The following is an 18117-nucleotide window of genomic DNA, read 5'->3' as shown; positions in this document are numbered from 1 at the left end:
TTTCCTGCTATATTAAACTAACAGTTATATATATTAGCTGAACACTAAATCAAAATGCTATATAAAGTATTTTAAGAAAAGTTTGATGTTTTTTTTGTAGAAGTTGGGCAACGCACATTCAGGAGTCAAACATTTTTGGAAGTTTGCCTCAGGTTAAAAATTCAAAAATTTATTCGACCCTCGAGGTTCAACGTTGATCGTTTCTAACCATGACGAATTCGCTCCTCACAGAAACGCCTGTGGAGGAGTTTGTATACCCGAGAATTCTGGAAGCGAGAGGTGCAAATGGCGAGAAGATGCTCCACATTCGAGACGGGCTTACTCTGAGCTTAGAAAAGAGCAAAGTGTTCGCCGAAAACTTCATTTTCATCAAGGGCGATGTTGTAAACGAATCCAACAGTTCTGTAAGTACACATAATTGAAGTAGGTTTATATGTTTAAATAGACTCGGGCTAGTGCGTATCTATGCAGTTGTTGAAACTGTCAATGTCACACTTATCCGGAAATAACTCCCTTCCTCGCTCCATGCTTATATGCATTCGTGAATTGCACGTTTTGAATGACATTCGCCACATATATTTGAGTTTCTTTGTGAGAATTGTTGCTGCCGTCCACCTATTTTACAGTGCGTTCGAAATGATGTTTTACACATTAGAAACAGTGCTTTTACGCAAAGTATATCATCCACCCTGGCTAAGCTTTTGGGGGGTATAAGGTTATTTACTGTTTTCTAGCACTTATCTGATGTGAGATAAATTATGGGTCACTAGGCTGTAAACACATATGAGATATTCGATATTTAGACGAAAATGTTTACTGCAAATGCTAAGAAGGGGTGCAAACGTCGAGTAGGCAAAAAACTCTACGGGGAGAAGGCGATGGTTGGAATGGTGCGTATATTCTTCGGCTGGCTTGTGCGGGATCATTGTCAATCCCAAATAAAACTTCCCTTTCTGCCTGCAAAAACATCCATATTGTATAGTATAAACTTAAGATCTGAGCTGTGATCATCACAACTGCAAGAACAAATGGCTTTTGCCATGTCCCAGAAATGCAATCATCGTGATGCTGAACGGATGGTTACGATTGATAAGGATTAGTTTAGTTCATTTTCTGAGATTTTAAAGAAAATTGGAGTGACGTGTCCTGAGGGGTGCAAGCTGTGCGATCTCATTAAAGTTAATCAAGCTTTGTTTGTGAGTGATTATAGTATATTTTAAAGCCCAAATGAACTTTTTAAAAATATATATACTAGACACTTATGACGAAATCGTTAACACGGATCCAAATTCGGTGCTGCCATGATGCTGAATCAAGATGAACTGTTAGGGCTAGTTGGGTATACAATGTTAAAAATCAAAAGCGCGAACACCACGGGAAAGAAGAGAGGACAAGACTTAGCGCTTTGTCCTGTCACCTCTCCTTTTCCTTGCTGATTGCGCTTTTGATTTTTAACAATGTACTGACATGATATTTGCAATTTTTATGCCATCTACATTTATGTGATTTAGGGGTACTACGCATAATCAAAGTGTAGGTTCATGGCTTTTTGGGCGATCATTTTATGTCGGAATTGCTCACGATGCCGTTATGGCTTCAAGAAAACGGGTTTATAACGACGTTCGCAGCACTGCAATTAATGCTCCCACGTTGTTGCCAGCTGAATGTCAAGGAAATTGAAGATAGTTTGTACCAGGACAAGAAATACGGCTCTTCTGTTGTGGTCGAAGAATCAAATGGATATGTCCAAGTGGTATGATATACTCGTGTTATTGCTAATAAAATTCGCCAATATAATATTACTTTCTTCTAAGCCATAACTATTTTAATAGCTTATCTTGAAATAACCTTTGCAGACTGGTATCCTCACTGACACTTTATCAATCGAGCCAGTATTATCTAATCAGCGATCGAAAGACGGAATCGTTGCTCACGTGATATCAAAGTTAAATGATACGTCCATCCCAATGTATGCTGATTATGGTAAGACCCACTTCACAATCTGGTTATAAATAATAGCTACAAAATTAGGCAAAATATTTTGCAACAGGTGATTAAAACTCTGATCGTTCTTTTCATGGATTAGAATATTATCAAGTTAAATATAAGGTTTTTATTGTCTGTACTTTTCGGTGCTGCGCAGTTAGTTTCTCGTTGTTGTCGAATCCTATTTTCCGATGACTTACAACTCACGTGCATTTTTGCTATAGGTTTATTTGTTGATTTTTTTTTATTACGTGACTCTGACTTTAATCTGTTGATTACCTATAAAATACGTAAGGCTATTGATAAGTATTATAATTCAAATAAATAAATACAAGATGTCATATTTTTTGTAGTGAAATATTCCTATCAAACGGAAGCAAGCTACTTTGCTTTTACTCGCTCCTGAACAAATATTTGGCTAAAAAGTGATCAGTGAGATATATGCATTTTTTTTTTCATTTTACAGTTCATTACGCACACTTAGCCGAACGAGAAGCTAGGGGCGACATCCACAGAGGTGAGTGACATTTAATAGTTTTCAATTGGTCATTCACGCGACAAAACGCATGCACTTTATTCACAACATTAAAGCAAATAAGAATTCTTCAGTATTTATAGAAAAAAATTATTATTACGGACATTGATTAAAATAATTTCTTTCAATACTACAGTATAGATTATGACGATAATCTTCAGTCAGGATATTATCAAAAGCAAGGGTCAATAACAACACCTCGATTTCTTATGCTCATCCTATGAAGAACAAGTTATTATCAAATTGAAGCTTATATTTTACAATCAACGCTTTCAGTCCTTTTGCTTTATCTTCAATTGAATTATTTAAAATCATCTTGTGCTTGTGCGGCTTCATGTGGGAATCATCGTTGTAAATATTTATAAGCGATCATGCATGATTTTTGGCGTTGCGAAATGTATTCACTTCTCTGAAGTTTTCGAAACACAACATTTCGGGTCATTTTTCGTTGTTTCATTTGAGCCGGCCACGAATGAGTACATATACAATTTTTTTTAAGTTATTAATTAATTTTTCGTTGTTCACTTGGCCCTTTGTTTTCTTAATAAAAATTGGAACACCAAAAATATGTAGAAGTCTGCGCAAAGGGTGGACTTCTGCCTTGTTGTTTAAGGCCTTAAGAAGCAGAACAAGCCCAAGTCGGGCTTAACGTTACCTTATTCGAAAACAATCTGGGCATGTTGGCCCTAATTCGCCAAACAATAGCTATAGTTATGATTCACTCCATGGTAGTCTGGGTGTCATCTGGAATCGTTGGCCCAAAATCGCCAAACAAGTGCCAGAGTTAGGCTTATTGTCAAGTAATTCGTCTGCCATGAGGCAACCTTGTGCCTTAATATCCAGAAAAACTTCCAAAGGAAGCTTTGACCTGCTGTGGTTCCGTAGTCATCTGGCCACTCTTGGCCAAAATAGCCAAGAAAGTGCCAGAATTGGGCTTTCTGCCTGGTAGTTCAGATATTGTCTGTAAGCTTGTGTCCCAGATAGCTAAACAAGTGCCAAAGTTAAGTTTAATTTCTTCATAGTTCGTTTTGGCATCTTTGGACCGAAATCGTCACACAAGCACCGTAGCTATAGGTTCACTGCTCCAAAATTAGGCTACACTTCCAGTTTTAGTTTGTATGCAATCTGGCATATCGCAGACTAATTCCGCCTAAAAATTGAGAGAGTAATGCATCCTTTTGCAAATTTGGTGCGAATCTGCCGTTTTTGTCCCGAATTACCGAGCTAGCTCAAAGTTAGGTTTTATTTTCTGGTAGTCAGTCTAGCATCTTACATACTTCCACGTTACGCAAATATGTGCCGTCACTTATAAAGACGACTTGGTCATGACCACTGTGTTCGAGACGAATTGGCTAGAAAACAAAACCCGCGGAAAGCCTCTCCCTATTTGTCGACATCGAAAACATCAGCTTCATACAGTTGGCCCCTTGAGCCGCTGTGATCTAGATACGACTCATTCAAACTTCACATTTGTACACATTGTGGGTAATCTTTGGTTCCGAAGCTGATACAAAAAAACCATCCTCCCACTCTGCTCGGCCTGAAGCACGAAAGAGGGATACCATATCCACCTACTCTCGAACCGATATTTTCGCAGTGCCAGAGTTAGGCAATCAATGCGGGCCCCGCTGGTATTTTTCTTGTGTCTTTTCACGTATTTAAAGAAAATATAATTGAATTTCACCCACAACATTTTTATTTAAGTTTGGGTGTCTTGTGGATTTTCTACCATAATGTGGGCTAAATATTTTGCCATAGCTGCACAAGACAGCGCTGGTTTTTAAGCCGCAGAGTACGGTGGGTACTGTCGCCCGCGCTTAGGTGCGGGCGTCATCGCCGAGAGTTGCTCATTAGCCAAAGGAGGCCCCTGAGACTGGTTTGACGTTACAGTAACTGTTGTCTTCCCGCGAGCGATGCACCATACTGACGTAAAGAGGTCTACTCAACACAAATCATTATAATGATACGTGTTGGAGAAGGGGGCATAGCTCTGTGCTTGTCTCGCGTTTTGACTGATCACTGTTAAAGCCTGGTCATAAAAAAAAATGGTCGTGGCTTTACAGTTCACGCCTGCAAACCAAAAATCAAAACTTAACGGCAGCAATTTTTTTTGCATTAGGCGATATTAAGGAGGGTGACGATATATCAAAATCCTGCGTCAAAGTGTTTCGTCACTTTTGTCCCGGTGTGTGTTAGGTAGCACTCTTGTGGCTAACCGAAAGAAAAGAAAAAAAGCCAAACTTCAGCGTATCTTTGGTATTTCCTTGGCATTTTCTGCACTAACTTTGCACTCCAGGGGCTGGCAAGAGGAAGGTCAATCTTTGGCATTCTCCTCGATCCCTAAATAAGATTTACTTTTGGAGTTGTGCCTCAGGTATGGCTCTTATATTGGCACTCTTGATAGAAGACAACTTTGACATGAATCAGGTTTGCCGAAATCGGGCCAAAGTTAAGTCTTCAACAGCCAAGCGCTATGGAGCAAAGCCTCACGAGGCATAAGTTAGGACCCTACGCGTTCCACACTTTTGCCTAGTTAGGCGCTTGTTAGGCGTCGTACCTGGGTAGAATGCTGAGTTTTATTATATTGCATTTCGCACCCCGCAATAATGCTTAAGATGCTCGAGCGTCTCAGTTTAAAAAAAAATAAAATGATTAAAATCAAGGTTTTTAATACTACATTTCGCATTGAAATTTTATTTTAGTTGCAAGACAACGGATGCAAAACTCTCCACAAACAGTTACGGTTGAAACGAGAATACTCTACGACGATGCTCTTGAAAAACAGAACGGAAGTTACCTCAATCAATATTTGGTAATTGTAATGAATAAGGTAAGCATTTATGTTATGGAACTTTGGTCATTATGGATGTTATTGAAACAAAGCCACGGGCGTAATCGTTTGTGTCATGTCGTCACTTGCGTCATCGGCGCACTTATCAATGCCAGTTTGTCAAGATATAGATGACAAGACTGAAACAAATACGTCATTCTTTAAAGTGTAATTGTGGTGAGAGCTTATGGCGCCCCTTTTGTGCAATCTCCAAGTTTCTTGGACATCTATGCCACGGCGCATGCACTATAATAAGTTTTCAACTGAACATTCAGGAGCATCTCAATGTTCCATTGGAATGTTTTATATGGCAGTCATAAAATATCAATAAGCTGTAAGTAAACCTTACGACGCGTATACAAGTTTCTTGACGGGCTCCACGTTTTTTTTTTGTTGCATTGAATCTTAGAGATTACATTCACAAAAAGTGGTTATGTTTCTCTCTTGATGAAATATCAAAGTGTTCCCATGACCCGAGTGTGTAATTACCTGCGAAATATAGAGCAAATTTTAATTAGAATTTTGAAATTTATATTTATACCATTTCTCCTCTGAATGTCTTAAGATGTTGGCCATTGCTATTTCAGAAATCGAGCTAAGAAACGCGGTGGTTGATTACAAAATATATAACAAACAGCTACATTTTCGAACAATTTTTCATTTGATCTGAACTCGAAGTGTGATTTGAGTCGATATTGAAAATTTCAACACGGCTCTTAAAACCAATAAATAAAATGTCAATTGACAAATTTTAATTACTTAGCTAAGTTACCAGGATGATTATTGCCTCATCTTTTGTCTGCCGAGCCTGATACATGCTGAATACGACACTCGTATAATTCTCCCTCCTAAAAAATACAATTTTGCAATAAATAAAATAGCCTGTTCAAGTCAAATATTTGTTAATCACAGATAGATTCTAAGTGCTGGTAAGAAATTCGGGCGCAATTACTGCAGCCACGTCCCTATGCCGGCTGTCGTTGCAGCGTTTCGGACAGGCATAAAACTTTTAATCGGCGTGTGTTCTCTTCTTCAATTTTGTCGTAAATGATGATTTAACCTTCCACTAGCACAGCTCCTGACAGTTTTGCATAAGAAAACAAAATTCAGTTAAGCAGCATTGTTGCATAGGACAGAAATAAAAAAAAAAAAACTCCACGCCTAAGGCGCTCTAAAATATGGAACTGTATTCGAATTTTCCACATTTGTTGGCAGGCTTTCGCTGATCGCAGTAAATTAATGTAGGTCCTTTTTTTACGTTGTGAAACAGTAAACGTTTTTTTTTTTTTTAACGAAATATAAACTTCTGAGTAATATCTAGCTCTCCGAGCTTATCCTTAAACAAATAAACTCTGTGGTGAGTTTATGTTTGCAAGAAACGACCGTTCTAGCCTCGCTTGTTTTATGCCCGCATTAAAGAGAATTGAGTCGTCGTTTCAAAGTTAAGACAATGTCACTGCGCTTGCTTGCCCTTAGTATTTTCACACATCTCTATTATTTATGCTAGTGTTACGTATGGCTGTGACGACAATGAGTCGGCAGTCCGGGGTTCTTCTGGAAGCGTATATTGTCCGCCAGGCAGACCGAAGGGGTCCATTTCTGCTTAGTGTACTCGGTTAAATCTGCTCCAGACGAGCGTTTACGTCCCCCTGACGGTGCAGAATTCAGCTCCGCCGCCTCGCACATCGCGACAGCGCGCCATCAGAAGAGCAACAAAACACGAGCTATTTTTTGTGAGCACATACCACCCTCTGTAATGTATAATCAAGTAAAATGAGACTAGACAAGCACTCTGCATTTATAATTTTTAATGGTATGTGTAATTAATATTGGTTGAGAGTGAGGTAGCTTTTAAATTTAGATTTGTGTCTATCGAATGCATTCTAACACTGAACATTTCTTCATGGTTTACAGTTAAACTACATACTGAATTATGCTGGCTCAGATTTTAATAATACATCCTAGTCTCACTACATTAGGAACAAGAGATCCTAGGAGAGCACTTGCTGAGGTCAAAAATGAAACTAAAAGGTTATGAAGTTATGGTTGGTCTACGTATATTGAGTAGGACAGTCTTCTTCATGATTATATGTGCTGCATTTAATAAGAAAACATATCGCAGAAAACTGGAAAACCCCTAACTAATATACATATCCTAAGGCATCCCCCAAAACACCCACAATACGCAAAGTTCAGAAAAACCATAGTGTATGTGCATCAGGGCTATAAAATATGTATTGGTATTACTGACTACTCAATGTTCAATATAACAAGCAGTAATCTTAGAAATCATGGGATAAAAGAGCGCACTAACTAAACATTTGTTCCAGGAAAACTTGCGACTTGAAGAAAACTCAGAAACGAAGCGTGAGATAGATGAGGAAATTGTTTTTTTATTGACTGCTTATATGCTAATCTTACCTTGCAACGATTTTGACGTTTTCACAGCGCGACAACCCTTAACTATATCGAATGTTTCAGAAGAGTATAACGTATTATCTGCAAATTTAACAAGATAAACTAGCAAAATAAGGCAAGAAGGTAGTTCAGCCTTATAGATGAAACATATTGAACATACCTTTGACACTGTGGACATAGATGGATCAAGATTCAATCATTTCTTGAACGATTTGCGTTCCATTGATATTCGACAATATAGCTTAAGACCACAGCGTCTTGAGTTTACTCTTTGCCAGTAACAAGGGAGTTTAGTGCACAAACTGACTGTCACGTTTTGTAGTGATTACAAAAACAAAATGAAGGAAACAATGAACAGGCTGCCTAACGCAAGGATCTCAAAAATTCTACTGCGAAAAATGTGCATCGCACAGAATAGTTTGCCAAATGAATTTCTTCCCAAGACACCATTTATTAGATCATTATTATATATTATATCAAAATAAAACAATTATGCTGCTAAAACTATTTTTTTCCGAAGTAGATTGAAACGAATATTTAGAAGTAAATCCTAATTAAAATATTCATTGTTCATCATTGAAAACGTCTAATCCATGCGCTTCTCAAAAAATGTTGCAAGCGCAGCATTTTACGGCGTTCACAGAACAATTTGTTTATACTATTTTGGAAGTTGCGGTTCAATATTGATGCGGATCTTTAAGCCAAAGGGCCTGCTCCCCATTATGAAAGAACTCAAATAATGAGCCACCAGGAATTCTTTGCATGAATGATGAGAGGTGAAGAACCAAGCTTACTCTTTCATGTCATGTGTACTGCATATTTCCTTCTCTGCTACGAGTGAGCCGAGGCAGTAGGTGCACGCCTTGGCTACGGGAAACAAGCTTGCTGGCGCAAATATGCGTTCTTACAAAAAATCATTATTTAAAACGCTTCTAAACTACGTAGCTCTCAGAGAGATTTGAAAATTCGTTGTGCATTATATTTTTGTAGGTTATGCCACTGTGGCAGTTTTCAATAACGGCCAGAATTGTTTTTAAAAGTAATTTTCAACTGAGTATATGGTATGTATTTCCTAAAAAAATCCAACGAACCGAATTAAACCAAACGTTAGTGAGTTTATTATATGGGCAACCTAACACAGAGTTACCAATATGTGATCAACCTCTGGTTTTTGCTGCGATGGATGTTTTTAAAAAGAATGATTTCGCCGAGGTTAATTGTAGTGATTGCACAGACCTTGCAAAAAGGTTTCAATTTAACTTTCCGGAACAACTGGAAATATTCCCTACCAAGTAGTAATTATGGGCATAACATGTCGTTTTTTTTTGTCTGATGGTCTCTTAATGATTCATTTAATGAATTCATTAACAGTAAACAGATGAAAAGCTGTGTTTTCACGTTTTGTCAGAAGCGGAATAGGCCACCCTAATATATTCGCAGACTATTAGGTCTTCCTCGATTGATCGCCTCAACATAGCCTTGCGACTTTGACCGATTGGCCAAAATGAAGTTTTACAGCTGATGACGTTTTTATTGAGGTCACCATATTCTCCTTTTTGCAGGTGAACCTCCTGTACACTGCGCTGCACAACCCAAGGCCTCATTTTGTCATTGTTGGCATTGAAAAATTACTTGTACGTAATATATTGTTATCATATTTATCGGTCACTTAAAATACTAATTTCTAATGCCTTTCATTGTGTTTCAGAGTGAAGCACACTTAAAATAACTCCTGGTAGATACTTAAAGGTTTGCAACACTATAAAACCCCTTAATGATTTTGTCTATGGATCATGGCGGCGTGATGCTCAGGATGTCGTGGCATTCCTCTCTGGGTAAGAAAATGGAACCTAAAGCAATTACGTCAGCAATACTCATATTACTTTCATAACAAGTATTATGCTGACTTTCAACTGGCATGTTTGAAGGACAAGTATAAACATACTGTTTTGGCATGTTTCTTTAAACTACAGATTCGGGAAATTGGAAATTTGAGAGAATGTGAGGCTCGCGGTCGCTTAATAAATATTAGGGGTTTATTTTTGTGTGACAAACTTAATTCACTAAACTAATAGAGACAGGCATCCACAATGCCATTTCTGATGTCGGGTTTTGGCTGAGCAAATTGAATCTGCATTTAAATAAATCTATCTTTCTCTGTATATGTTCGGTTTGTTATATTTACCAGTCATTTTTAGATTTTGACGTTAGACAAAAGTGGATATATCACCATAAGAATTGTATTGTTTCTCTGGATTCTTTTACGATTCAGGCAAAGCCGGGTTGCCGCGCGCGCTGCTGGCCTACCGGTTATCGTGCTTGCCTTCCACGCGAAGAGTTAGGGTTCGATTCCTGGGAGCGGCGCGTCTTTTGTTTGTTCTTGCAAATTAATGTTCTGGTAAATTTGAGAATACTGCTGCTTGTTCGAGGTCCGAATGCTGGACGCGCCGAGTTTTTTACACCGGCTGTTCCAGAAGCCCACGCGTGTACATACGGGGTTCCGCGTGCCGAGCCGTAGTCAGTCTCGCCCAAATGTTCGATCCTGCTGTTACGCAGACTTCGACGCTCGCGACGCTCTGTTGTTTTTATGTGTTTCCTTTTTGGTTTTGAGCACAAGTTCGCCCATGAAAAGTTTCAGTTTCCTCAGTTACTTTTTGTTTCGTGACCTAATCATTCGTGACATTCTGTTGGAGCTGCTGCGAAACGCATGTCCGTGCAGCGCACCCCTCCGAGGGCGCCCGGAGTGCAAGTCCGAACCCAAGCCCCCGAGGACCCAACGGAGACGAGACCAAGACCAGATCAAGTGGCCGCCACCAAGGCTTACCTCCGGAACTTGAACCCTTGCCACTCAAGACCAAGCAGCCAACGGGGTCGATGATGGCCAACCTGTTGCCGCACACCCCGGCCGCCGCCGCCGTCGTATACCTTCCCGTCGCACTCCGGACTCCGACGCCTTTCCACGGGAAGGTTCACGAGGACATTGAAGGCTGGCTGCAAGACTATGAACGTGTGGCCTGCCATAATGGGTGGACACCTGAACAGTGATTGCAGAACATCTGCTTCTCACTGGAAGGGACTGCAACGTACTAGCTGGAGAACCACGAGGTTTTTAAGTTCGTGGGATCTGTGTACGCTAGAAGTTAAGAAGACGTTTACTAGTCAACGCCGACGCGAGAGGGCAGAAGACATTTTTTGAACAAGGACCCGATGCACAAATGAAAATATCAACAATTTCGTCGATGATGTTTTTCGCCTGAGCGCCCGCGCCGACCATCAGGCTACCGAGGAGAAAAGCTACGCCACTTGATGAGGGGTGTAAAGAGCGAGATATTCTATGGTCTTATCCGCATTCCCCCGACAACAGTCGACGAGTCCGTAACGGAGGCAAAAAATATGGGACGGGCACTACCAGCACACGCCAGACACTACCAGAGATACCCTAGCGTAACTACTCTGGCGACATTCCGATTCGACCTTGGTACCGACCTCCCCGGCATCCGTGACATCATCCGTGGAGTCGTCCGGGAAGAATTTCGCAAGATAATCCAGGATGCGGTTCGTACGTCCTCACTGTCGCTAGCCGAGGTTGTCCGAGAAAGGTTCACCAAGCCTTCCAACCTGAAGTTCCGGTCAAAACGACCACGCCAAAAGAACCCACTTTGAGCTACGCCGCCTTGACCCAACGACCACCGCGAGCCAAAAGCCAGGCCACGGCGCCACCCCGACGAGATCCTCCGACGCCGAAATATCCTCGGCGCTAGGAAGGACAAGTCCAGGACGAACGCCCGGAACGACCCTCGGCGAGAAAGACCGACGTGTGGAGAGCGGCCAATCGACGCTAGTTGTGCTACCACTGCTAGGACACCGACCCCCTTGTCCTTATCGGCAAATGGGGCTGCGTGGGTTCCACGCGACCGTCCGACGCCCAAGGTACTGTGAACTCCCTTGCAGTATCGCGAACTACCCTCCGACGCTCTCTTTCCTCAGCGCCGTCTCACTGCCGTGAATCCTGCTACCCATCGCCACGACGTTCAGCGGTCCCAGCGCCACGACCCCACCGAGAGAGCGTGTCTCTCCTTCGTCGCCATGAAAGCGAAGTGCGGCAACGCCTGGTGGTGAAGTTGCCGAAGGCGATTGAAGAGCCTCCAAGAACGACGGAGCGCTCCCACTCACCTGACGCCACGAATCGCAACGACGCCCCTGCAACGCTGCCCATCATCCTGAACGTCGTTATCGACGGCGACGACGCATCGGCTCTTCTGGACGCGAGAGCATAGTACTCAGTCTTGAGTGGGTGGCTCTCTCGCCGCCTTCGAAAAGTGACGACGACGTGGCATGGGCTGCAGATACGGACCGCAGGTGGACACCTCAAAACGCCTGTTAGAAGGTGCACTGCTCGCGTCGAAATTCACGGCCAGACGTGCCCTGTAAAATTCGTCGTTCTGTAAGACTGTGCGAGGAACGTTATCCTGGGAATGGACATTCTTTGCGAGTATGGCGGCGTCATCGACCTCGGGGAAAACCAACTAACTCTGCGAAAGCCTGTTCCGCCGCCGGTGGAGACCAACTTAACGTCAACCATGATCTGAGCTATTGTCGACCTTGTAAACCTGCCGTCACGGTCGAGTGTTTTTGTAATTGTCATAAACGACGCAGCCATGCATGGTGAAGCTCTTCTAGAGGAGAGCGTCCAATTGCTCCTTATTTATTTATATAATATTTATTTATTTATATAAATTCCTTACAAACCGTGAGTCAGGGTATTGCATAAGGAAGTGGCTTAGAAAAAACAGCGAGGTTAACATTTGGCGAAACGAATCGATGCCTTGGGGAGAGACGATGGCTTCGGGAAGGCCGTTCCAGTCCACAGATGTCGCCGGGAAAAAAGATTTAAGTAATGTTGTATTTCGAGTGAAAAAATGCCAACTTTCGCATGGTGGTCAATGCGAGGTGATATGCGATGAGGTGGCCAAATGAATGAATTCTGTGGATGATCGTCAAAGTGAAACCTGTAGAAAAGACATAATTTAGCGATGCGCTCTGTGAACGCAAAGTGCCAGCCCCTTGAAAGTGGGACTCGCGTAGCACGAGGCTTAATGGATTTCCATGAAGGACATACAACTGATCTCGTGACAAGCTTTCGAGAGGAGCCGCAGCACCTAACGAAGGCCACATCGAGTAGCTTCAGGCTACTCGATGTGGCCGCAGGCTACTCGGTCACCGCAGTCGCTGAGGAAACCTCATCGTCACAGCAGAACAGCACATCGCCGCCGCAGCTCTACATCGACCCCGAGCTCGCAGCTCCTAAGCGCCGGCAACTGGTTCATTTCCTCGCCAAATACAGTGACTGTTTTGACACATCTTTGAAAGTTCGCCAAACACCAATGGCGAAACATCGCATTGTTACCGACGACGACGCGCTCCCTGTTCACCAGTCGCCGTGTCGAGTCTCCTTAAATAAAGGAAGGTGACTCAAGATCAAGTCCAGGAAATGCTCGACGACGACATCATTCAACCCTCAAGAAGTCCATGGGCGTCCCCAGTCGTCCTTGTAAAGAAAAATGACGGAACCCTGCGGTTCTGCGTGGACTATCGTCGACTGAACGCTGTGACTAAGAAGGACGTCTATCCGCTCCCCCGCATCGGCGATACGTTAGACCGACTGCGCCACTCCCGATATTTTTCGTCGGTGGACCTGAAGAGTGGCTACTGGCAGAAGGAAGTCGACGAACGCGACCGCGAGAAACCTGCCTTCGTCACTCGCGACGGACTGTACGCATTCAAAGTGAAGCCCTTCGGACTACCCTATTGAAAGAGGCCAATATGAACTCGGCTTATTGGAAATATTGTATTCCAATGAAGCTAATGGAAACCAATAAAAACTTATTGTTATCCGATTAACCCAATACGCACGATGGGAATTCATATCGGAGCACAATATCCCGATATAGTATGCGGTTATTGGTATACAACAGGATATTGGAGCACAATATCCCGATAAAACTTGCGGTTATTGGTATACAACACGATATCGGAGCACAATGTCCCGACAGAACTTACGTTTATTGGAATAGAATACGACACCGCGTGCATATTGGTGATTGACATGGACATACTGTGCGGCCACACGATATATAGATATCGGTCGTCGATCACGGGCCCAAAGGAGAATACAATATGATATTGCGAGGATGAATCTCAGAACGAATTCCAAGTAACCAACATGAATTACGTCGGCATATACCGCAGACTAAGAGGAAACGTAACACAATATTCATGTCCGTGAATCAACATTATCTGTATACATCGCGTGAATGATATCGTAAAACAGCAGGAGTTACCATACGGCAATACGAGAGAGAACGATATTGGAGGTGGATGCACACACAAACACAAACGTTCCGCGTTGCAAACACATTCACATTGATCGAAATCGCAAGTGCGTACGGCTGTTGGCACGTACGGTACACAGCCTTGCGCGCTTGAAATGCTAGACAACCACCAAACCATTCAGAATAACTAGCTGGAACACCCGCGACCCACCTTTCAATCAGAAAGCCCAATAACGACGTGCTTATTGTAGTGATCGTTTTGAAACAAATGTTTATTGCAGTTGTAATGCAACAAAAGTTAGGTTACCGATGTTGGAACCGAAATCGAACGCGATACGTGACAATGTCAGTTCTCACGATAAAATAATGAGGGTTAATAGGCTTGACAGGTCACGTGCATGTACACACTTAAAGTTTTAACACCCTTTTTGGTGTAAATGGCTTGTCCTATGGGGAGCACCCTTATTCGTGTAACAGAACACCCTAGGAAAGGGGTGTACTCCTTAGCACCTTAAGAAAGGGGTGTGATTTCAGGACACCCTAAAAAAGGGGTGTGATATTCTCACACCCTAGAATAAAGGTGTGATGTTTCTACCACCCTTAGTCATGGGTGTGATTTCTAACACCCTAAAAAGGGGTGGGATTAATTTCTAACACCCTAAAAAGGGGTGTTACTTTCTAACCCCCCTCCCCCCCCCCCAACCCCCCCCCCCCCGCCCCCCCGGTAATGACCGCCTCTCAGAAATTCCTGGGGAGAACCCTGCTTGCGACATTTATTCTTTCTAGCACTGGTGACGTAAGCAAAACTCGACAGGCTTGGAAAGACGGAACGACCGGACGTTACTTGGGACGCAAGTGGAAGTTCATGTTTTTAAGCATGCTTGCAAAGTACTTACAAATAAGAGAGCGACCTCATGTAATCCGTGATAGATGAATAATCCGATTCGGGCAGCACAGAACAATTCGCAAACACAATGCCGGGGATGAAGGCGGTTGCTCACATTCAACGGAAGCCTCGCGGTCACCGATGAGCAGCTCTCAGTCGTGATAGATGCACAATCCGATTGGGGCAGCACGAAACACCGCAAACACAATGTCGAGGATGAAGGCGGTCGCTCACATTCAGCGGAAGTCTCGCGTCCGCCGATGAGCAGCTCTTTGTCGAAACTCGTCCAACAAACACAGCACAATAATTCCATAGACTCCGACGAAGTAAATAGCCAATAGATGAAGACGTTTTCATAGATGTATTCTGGCCGTTCACGACGAAAAACTACGGTCGCGAAATGGAACTCGTGAGGACCTGCTTGCACGGAAAAGAGAACACTGACGGACGCTTTTTGGAAACCGGATTTACGTGGTCCCTACAGCTCACCCTAAACTGGCAAACGGCGAAGGCTATGACTCCAGTAAGCCATCAGCGCGTCAGAGCGAGTCGCGTGACAAATGTCCGTCCAAGCGTTTTTGTCCTACGGAGAGCGGTCAAGTGTTTCGCTCCACACCTCTGATTCGCTAGAAGCGGCCTTCGCACTCGCTCACAGCCACACGGACACAGAAGAAAGTGGGGAGGCTTATGAGAAGAAGAGGTCAAAGGGGGGTGGACAAAGCCGCTAATCTCCCTCTGCTGCCTCCTGGGCTGCACAGGGAGGGTCGCCTTGTATGTGGGACCTTGAAGTTGTTGTTCGAGTGGCGGTTCCCTTTCGAAAAGTGTGGAGCCGGGGAGTGGCTTATGCTTTCTGGGTAGAACGAACTCGTTAATCGTCGTCTTGTTTATGCGTTTGAATTCCTTCTTTCTCTTTCCTTTTTTTCTTCATGTGTTTGGAAGTGTATTTATTGGTTCAGTCAGGTAAGTTTGTGCTACCCAAAAAAAAGGCGCCACTGTATGTTCCAAGCTTCAGCGCAGTTAAAAAGAAAATGAATAAAAAGATTAAGCAAAGCGGAATTTGCTCGCTTTTTGCCCGGAAAAGACTTCTCGGGCTAAAAGCAAGCAGATTCCGTTTTGGCTAATCTTTTGTTTTATTTTTAACGTCGTATTTTAGGCGGCAAAGAAATAAAAATACCTCTCCGGCACAGCCGATTCACGCAGGATACTCTCAACACTCAACTAAAAACGGCGTCGCGTACGTTATGTCAGGATATCGTTGGCGCGACTCATCCCATTCGTTAAATATTGACTAAACCAAAATGGTGTGCGCACGAATAGATCCAATATCGGCGACATACGGTGTGTTGCCTGGGCTGTATATTTACACGTCTTCGGTCACCTTTTGCGAGGGGAGGTGATTTTTTAAATCGAAGTTGAACTGATAAAACTGATGCACGCGCAACACGTAATTTTCGGCTCCTCTCGGACGAAGAGTTCGATCGGAGTTGCAAAAAACATTCTCTAGCACTTCCTAAAAAAAAAAAAAAAATTGGGTTGTGTGTGTGTTTATACAGCCTAGAACTTGCTCTGCCTCACAGGGGCGACGAGTCTCCCAGCTGTAGATGAGAAATTTAGCTAGTGCGGTACAAACCGCTAGCCTGGGGTCTTTAACGTGCGTCACGCAGTAGTGATACACGACCGCACGCCGGTACGATGCTCATCCAGATCGAAACGGGCAGGCGTGGGGCTCGAACCCAGGATCCCTGGGTTGTGCAGCGCGAGCTTTCGCTTCACGTGCTCCGAGCTGGTGTGCGCTAGACCACTCGGCCACCGATCCCCCCTAGCACTTCCTAATCGTACGTGCCTTTGTGTGGCGATCAATTATATTGGATGTTGGTACCGCCGTACATCAGCAACCGTTTCATCAAAGCAATAAACATGAACGGTTATAAAATCATGGCTGTAATCGACAGTATCAACGTTACGCCCGTCTCACACCGTGTGGATGAAAAGTGTGTGGACGTCCGTTAAAAACCACTTGACCGGGGACGGAAGCATAGAGCACTGCTCATCGTCATTTGCGCCGGGTTGTCGGGCAAAAACCGGTACGAATAAATGGCCTCTCCTCTGGCGTGAAGAAAAACGCCGTCGATGACAATGATACTAACCGAACAGAGCGGAAAGCGGATTTGTATAAGATTAATGTGACGCGCATTCTTGCACGTTCTCGTTGATGTCCTGAAGTTTTGACGGGACGCGGACCGATGCATCGCTACATAATTCCAAGCAATTTGAGCTACGTCTTGGTATTGCACAAAGTATAAAATCCACCGCTTAAAGCACATATTAGATAAAAATTCGAGCTTGCTAATGCAGGCGACATTTTTGTTTCCGACTAATTTCATAGCTTGCTCCTCGATTTGGGGTACATGCTGCTATACCGCGATGACGATCAATCGATGTCACGATGTCCTTACCGGCTCCTCACGTAGACAAGGGTTTCTTCGACGTGATTAACTCCGACTCCTTGAAATAATACAAGTCCATCACACCCTTTCTACACGTTATGACCGGGGGGTGTTGCGACGAGTGCCTACACCCTTCGAACACGATTTCCTGAGCGTATTTCAAATTGTGGGTGTGATAGGGGTGCAAGACGGGTGTATGTAGGGTGGAAGCCTCCTCGTACACCCCTGTTACACCCACCAATACTCAAAATCGTGTAAAAAGGGTGTAGGAGGGGTGTAGGAAGGGTGTTGGTTAAAAAAAACACCCTTTTAACACGATTTTGGGTGTTAAAATATTTACTGTGTAGTTGCTTCTTACCCGCACATTTATCGATATTGAGCCACCTTTCTGGTAATCCTACGTCGTACACGAAATCCACGACCACATACGAGCACATTTCACCCACCACTCTTCGTCGCCTGTTTCGCGAGATTCACACACTGTAAAACACGACGTAAAAAATACGTGCATTTGCGCCATCAAACGATACGTTACAGACTCGTTTTATGAGAAAAGTTTCCATCGTCAACCCGCGCGCGCGGAAGCTCGAGCGCTCGAGCTTCGGAGGCAGTTCGAAAGGAGCGACCTGCGAGCCCAGCGAGCCGCCGAGCCCAGCTGTCCCAGCGGCCCAGCCAAGCCTAAC

At 43.5% G+C, this 18117-nt stretch overlaps 1 pseudogene; it reads left to right on the top strand.

Annotated features, from left to right (window-relative positions):
- Positions 1–209: 209 nt before the first annotated feature.
- LOC115328561 overlaps positions 210–18117 on the top strand; it is a 41438-nt pseudogene continuing 23530 nt past the window's right edge.

This window comes from Ixodes scapularis, unplaced genomic scaffold, assembly GCF_016920785.2.
Source record: "Ixodes scapularis isolate PalLabHiFi unplaced genomic scaffold, ASM1692078v2 PGA_scaffold0__279_contigs__length_252992795, whole genome shotgun sequence".
Taxonomy (NCBI): domain Eukaryota; kingdom Metazoa; phylum Arthropoda; class Arachnida; order Ixodida; family Ixodidae; genus Ixodes; species Ixodes scapularis.
The sequence above is the reverse complement of the archived record's forward strand: the minus strand, read 5'-3'. Positions and strand labels throughout refer to the sequence as shown.